The sequence below is a fragment of the Panthera onca genome, chromosome D2 (genome assembly GCF_046562875.1).
Source record: "Panthera onca isolate mPanOnc1 chromosome D2, mPanOnc1 haplotype 2, whole genome shotgun sequence".
Classification (NCBI taxonomy): domain Eukaryota; kingdom Metazoa; phylum Chordata; class Mammalia; order Carnivora; family Felidae; genus Panthera; species Panthera onca.
In genome coordinates this window covers 17346468-17353435 of record NC_138349.1, presented here as the reverse complement: position 1 = coordinate 17353435, position 6968 = coordinate 17346468, and positions in this window count along the sequence as shown.

Sequence of the window (6968 nt, the reverse complement as noted above, 5' to 3'; positions counted from 1 at the left end):
TGGGGCTCCCCTTGAAAATGAGCAGCTCTGGGATGAACTGGGCTTACACAGGCAATGACGTCCCCTCCCCAGCATCCCCTGGGGTCAGCTCCTCCTTCATCCACTTCAGGCCCGCTTGGCTCCCGGCTTCCTTGGCTAAGGGACAGTGCCAGAGGAGACAACAGTGGCAGTCTCCCCCAACAGTTCCTGGGTGCTGTTTTCTCACTGACGTTTCTCGTGCTAGGGAAAGGAGGACGCCCAACTACTCAAGTGGGCTCCCTGGGCAGGTTTGGCTGTGGCCCTTGCCCAGGTGCTCCTGACATCTTGACATGCCCAGTCACTACTCCCCAATACCCAGTCATGCTAGACCCGGTCATGCTTGCCTCTGATACCTCTCCCCATAAGCCTGGGAGGAAGGGCCTCCGATGCCCATTCCACAGATGAAGAAATAGAAGCCCAGAGAGGTTGAGTATCAGGCCCGAGCTCACATAGCCAAGATGTGGACATGGCCTGGATTCAAGCTCAGGGCTGCCCTCCACGACCTGGTGTTCTCCTGGCCCTGCCTTATACCCAGAGGCTCAGATCAACTGCCAGGGAAGCTGTGGTTTGCCACAGAATCCAGGCAAGGCCTAAAACAGGAGCAAAGGGATATGGGCCATCTTGAAAAAAGAGCCCAAGGAAAAGGGACTGGAAATCCAGCTGCTAGGGGACTGACTGCAGCCTGTTTTCCAGAGATGAGATCTGAGCCCTCAGCCCACCTCCGGCCTGATGCAGGAGGGGTGGGGTAGAAGCACCATCCAAGTTCCCATCCAGCCTTGCGTGGCCCTTTGGGCTGGCTCCGGGGGAAGATCTTGCTGGAAACTTTGCTGGGAGACTCCCATGAATATGCTCAGGAAGGATAGAATCACAGGAACTTTCCAGAAAACACGGGTTCCCACCATTACCCTCGAACCACAGCCTGGAGCTCCACTCTTGTGGGGGGCTATAAACCTGACCAAAAAGACAGGAGAATTTCGAGAATCTTTACCTGCAGGTAGTCATCAAATCCAGCCCCTGGCAACAGTAGAAAACTGTGCTCCCACTCCAATGACTTCTGCAGCTGCCATTCTCCTGTTTCCTTTGCCTGGGATGTCCTCTAGCCAGCCTCCTCTATCTGGTGAACTCCCAGACCTTCTCCAAGACCCAGCTCCAATGGCACCCCCTCTGAGAGGCCAGCCTGGACCCTTCCAGGAACATGGTGAGTGCTTCCTCTGAGAACACAGACTGGAGTTGTCAGTTTACTCATCCGTCATCCTCAGTAGCAGCACTGTGCTTGGGATACAGTAGGTGCTCAATAAATGCAGGCGGAGCCGATACATTCATGAATAACAGCCCATTCAACTTAGTTTACGCTGGAACTTGCGGAGAAAGGCCAGCCCGTTGTGGCACATCTCATCTGCAGGTTGATGGTAGTGGCCTTAAAAAAAGAAACAACCACTGCCAAGGCCTCTGCTTGCTTCTGAGACCTGGGTGGAGGCTGGGAGATTCGGCCCTGGTAGCCTTGTCTTTACTTCCCTCTTGTGGCCAAAAGTTACTGCTGCATCTGGAAAAGCCAGGGGTTTTTTTTGAGGCTGGGGAGAGGGAGGTATTTTTGCCTCCTGGAGTTTTTTTAGGGTCCCCGAGTCACTCTGATCCAGTCCCAAATTTCCTGGATGTACCTGTGACCCTCCCTCCAGCGCCTTGAAAATGTGTTACAATCCATGACAGAGAGATAACCAGCAGGGTCTGACCGGCCTCCAAATGAGCATCTAAGAGGCTCCAAGGGTCCATCAGCTCTGGCTTAAGACTGTTGGGTGCGTGGGTGCGGAAGGGAAGGATATGACAAAGTATGTGATAGATACCTGCCCTCAGACACCTAACAGTCTATTTGCGACACCTTTGCAGGAAGTGCAGGATGACACCATATGACTCTGTATACTAATAGAGAACCATAAAATTGTCCGCCAGCCTAGCAGCCACGCTGTGGAATCGGGCAGCCTCGCATGTACATCCCGGTCCCACCACTTGCTGCCTAGGTGACCCTGAACAAGTTACTTCATCACTCTGAATGTTTCCTCACCTGCAAAATGGACCCACGAAGAGCTCCTCCTTCGCGGAGTCACGGTCACTAAGCGAGATGACGTGTGTCAAGACCTCAGCATGGGGCCCGGCGTGGAGTGATTCCCCTAAGTGTTAGCCGTTTTGGTTATAAGTAAGGTTTTTAATTGTCCAGTGCAGATAGAGAACAGGGGAGGGCGTAATAAAGAACGGGATAAACACGTTCCTAATCATGACCTTCCTAAAGGCAGATCCCGGTTTTCTTCTTCTTAGAGCTCACTGCAATATGATATTTATTAACATGATAGTTCATCGTGGGCAAGATGACCCACAGGGCTACCTCGTTTTCAGGCTACTTGCAAGGGGTAGGCTATCAGTTGGTCTAGCCAGAGTCAACTTGTTTCAATTTCTCCCTCCTCCACCCGCGGCAGACATCACTAATCGATCACGTCTCCCTCCCACACCCACGGGCAACATCACTCATCAATGACTTCTCCCTCGTAAACCCACGAAGACATCCCTCCTATGACACGGCAGACATGACTAATCCATCATAGCCCTCTGCCACACAGAGCAAGCCTATAATCTCAGATTTCTCAGTATAGAGCTCCGGGCAGTTACAACAATTAAGCAGAGTGGGAAAATGGCATACAATCTAGTTAACCTTTTCGGGTCTTGACACATGGATAGTTAAAGATGTAGAGAGGAAGGGGGCGGACACCTTAGCCAGAGGGAGTGAGGTAAGCTGAAATGTGAGTGAGAAGGCGGCTCTTCCAGGAAAAGGAAGTAAGTTAGAGAGAGGCTGCTTTATGGGTCCCCTTGGCTCTGGGCTGACTTGTAGCAGCGGGCAAAGGGAATCACTGAAGGTCGTTGGGCAGGTGTTATTTGGGGGGCAAGATCCGTCTGGCTGCTAGTGCCAGGTGGTCCGTAAAGGGGCCTGAGCCCCGAGGACGGGTGAGGAGGGCTGGAACTCAGCACGAGGTGCGGAGGGAGATAAAGGCCAGGCATGCTGGACGGGAAGCTGTGGTGAGCTTGGTGACTCCGGGCACATTAGGAATAGAAGGAAGTTGTGCCATCAAAGCTGCTTTCCTGGCCCTGAGCTCTACAGGCTGGGAGAATAATGGCACCTCCAGCAGGAAGGGGGGCTGGGGCCCAGAGAAGAGGATGTGCTTTGTTTCAGGCATTGGAGGTGCCTTTGGGACATCCAGCGGCGATTTCCTGTGGGCAGCTGGAAAGGGGAGGTTGGAACCAGGGCTGGAGCTGCAGATATTAGAGAGGAAGAGAGGAAAAGGTTAATGCTTTACAGGACCAGCCTCTCTTTTACTCAAAGCAGTTTGGGTAGGAAAAGAGAGTGTGCATTCAGGAAAAAGATGAACTGGGTGAAGGTCATGGCTTAATTAAGAGGCATTCGCTGCAATCCGGTTTTCCAAAAGATACTGCATATCTGGGTCAAGTGTCCTTTTCACAATATCACCTAAATTAGTAGGGAAAAAATGTTTTTTGGTAATAGGGAACAGTAAGTCTCATGCTCAGGACCCCTAATGTCCCTACTGCTAAGAAAGAAAGTGTATATTTAACTGAAATACCCAAGCAATCAGAAGAGAGGTCAGAGAGACAATTCCTTTATTAGGAAACTCCATTTCCTAATGCGTGATAAAGTCACTTGATCTCAAAGGTCAAACAGACCTGGATTTGGACCTCAACTCCACACTTCCTAGCTGTGTGACCTTGGACAAGATACTTAACCTCTCTGAACCTTGGGTTCCCTCCTTCATAAAATGGAGCTAATAGAGTACCTAGTTCACAAAGCTGTGGTAGTAATCAAATGAAATGATGTATATAAAGGTTTAGTCCAGGACTCGACAAGTAATAAGCATTGAATGTTTGAGAGCTGTCCTTTTATCTTACCGTCTTTTTTTTTCGGAACAGATTTTAAACAACCAGTGCATCTTTTCATGCCTGATAGGAATCCTGGGAAGTCCTCTGAGGGAGACAGAGAAACCCTACACTGATAATGCGCCGGCCAAGCACATTTCTTTTGTGTAGGTCCGTCACATCACCCAGTAAGAGACAAAGTGGAAGAGGCTTCCGGAATTCTCCAGGAGATGAACAGCCTACTGGCCACCTTTCGTGGGCTTGTGGGCTTGTGGCCCAGGTTGGGGCTAGAGGCCTCCGCTGTCTGCAATCCTGTGTCCTTCCCCCTTTCCACCAGTGTTTCCATGACACAGGAGTTCCAAAGGTAATCACACGGACGTGTGTTAAAGCCCCCTTGACTCATCAGTGAGGATGCCCTACCAACCCAAAGGAGATGACCTTGAGCCAAGGCCAGTGAGCAGAAACGGGGCCCCTACTTGATCCCCGGCCTGTCCTTGAGGGAGACTTTGGAGAGTTCCTACCACCCATGGCCAGCAACGAATTAACAATCTAGAAGGTTCTGGAAGGTTCTGGTTCATAGGTGGAAGTTTGGGCCAGAAAGACAATTTGTTGTAGGAGGATTAAACTCGGAGCATAATAGCAGTACCTTACATTTGCTGAGTAATTACTGAGGGCCAGGAACTGTTTTAAGTGTGCACCAACTCATTCCTTCTTCACCATGACCCGTGAGGGAATTTTACACATAGATCACTGAGGCCCGGGTATGTTAGCAAACAAACATCCACACTAAGTGGCAGACGAAAGGTTTGAACCCGGGAAGTCTGACTTACAGAGCCCGTACTGTGACCACTGTGCTACCGCTGTGTCCCAGGTCCACACCTGAGGGACGGGAAGGGCCACAGCATGAAGCCTGGCCTGAGGAAAGACTTTGCGGCAAAGGCTGTTTACCCAGGCCCGAGCCCACCTCAGTGGAATGTTCTGCCTGGTGCCAGGCGCCCAGATAAAGAGGCTTTTTGTCAGATGTTCCCGGGGATGAGTCACCCTCAGGAAGCTGCTGGATTCTTCTAAGGGCCCCTGTTCTTTTATCTCCTTGTTCCTTTCCTGGGGATAAATAGGACACTGCGAGAATTTCTTTAATTCCTATATTTACTCATAGGTTCTTCTCATCCCCAAACAGTGTTTAATAGGAGAGGTAAAAAGTTCCCTGCTGCACCATCCTCCCCCTCCGGGCACCGGAGGTGCTGGAGACACGGCCCCGGGACCTAACTGAGCGGCTGTCCCGGTGGGAAGCGTCACCTAGGGGCCCGACTGCTGTCCCCGCCTCTGCGTCCGTTCTAACGACGCTGCTGAAAAGGGCGAGGGCGGGAGCAGAGCAACAGAAAGCAGGAGATGCTCTCATGATCCCAGCTTCAGGGGAAGGAGCTAAGGGGTTCATTCCCGGCCGGGGGACACCCGGCGAAACGTACTCTTAGGACATCCTCCCTTGGCCACGGACACGAAGGCGTGGTGGGGGATGCTAGGACCTTAGGGCAAACCTCGGGCAGAAACGGTAGAGGACAGACGTGTGCAAATGTACCTCCGATCACAGGGCCCTCGGAGAGTAAGGCCACAGCGACTTCATGCTGTCCTATCCCTGGGGCCACACAGAGTCCAACTCAGACACAGGAAGGCCGTGGCACGGACGACTGCAGCCCGCTCAGTTCACGATCCACTCATTCGTTCGACACGGGTTCACCTCACGGAGCACTTGCTCCGTCCAGGAGTCTCGCTGCAAGGTAGGGACGCAGAGCCAAACCGACAGAGTCGCCCAGAAGCCTGCTGTCTGGGGGGGGTGGGGGGTGGGGGAGCAGACCTCAGGGTGCAGCCCCGAATATCCAGAAGTCCAGACATCCGAGAGGTCCTTCCCTGTTGGCACGACGGGGAAGACAGAGAGTGGTGAGGGGACCCCCACGTGGGCCTTGGGGGGAGGGAAGCGACAGCGGAGGTCCCTCGGCCTCCCCACGAAGCAAGCTGCCCGCTGGTTCTGAGCTCCGAGCCCCGCCAGGCACCGCCCCCCCCCACCCCCAGTCCCCGCCCCTCCGCTCATCCTCAGGAGGTTCTGCTGCAGATGCGCCTGGTGGGACTGGCCCAGGTCGAAGGTGCAAAGCCATCCCTTCCCCCCTCCCCCGCTCTCACCACCCCCCAGCCCAACCGAACAGACCCGGCCACAGGACGAGAGCGGACAGGGGGCACCTGGGCGCCTCCGCCTGGAGGGACAGCAGAACGTCGCATGTGACAAAGCCGGCAGGGCCCTCCGCGTAGCACCTGGCGCCCCGCAGCCCACAACGAATGTTAGCTATTTGTGTAATAGCATTAGGCGCGGTTTTTACCACCCTCTGATTCTCAGACATTTGGAGTGACGTTAGCGTCCAAAGATCTGGATTAGAGTCACGGCTGTCACCTCCTCACCATTCGTCATGTCCATCGGCGTCTTGCGCCTCTCTCTCCTCGTGGTGCGGGAAGGAATATCTGCTCTACTGTGTTGTGGGGATCAAATGAGACAACAGTGGGAAAGAGTTTTGTGAGTCAAGTCCAGTGTGGGTTGAGACGACGATGAACCGAGGGCACTCCGGGCTTCTGTCCCGTGTCTGCAGTGAACCCTCCGTGCCACCCAGAACCTCCTCCCCTCCTCTGAGGCCTTCCAGCCCCTCTTGGGAATGAAGGGTTTCCACCTGATGCCACGTTTGACTTCTCCCCCATCTCCAGTGAGACTGTAAGTCTCTTGAGGACCAGACCCGTGTTCATATACAACTAAGAGCAGCCATTCACCACATTTAGGACATGCCAAGCATTTTGCAGACCTCATATCATGTTCTTCTCCCCAGATCCCTGCAAGGAAGGGACTGCTGTTATCCCCATTGTCTAGATGAGGAAACTGAGGCTTGAAGAGTTAAACACTTTGCCCAGGATCCAACAGCCAATGTCTGACTTTTTTTTTTTTTTTTTTTTTTTTACCAGAACCCACGGCACAGGTCCGAACCTAGATCGGTCTGACCCCA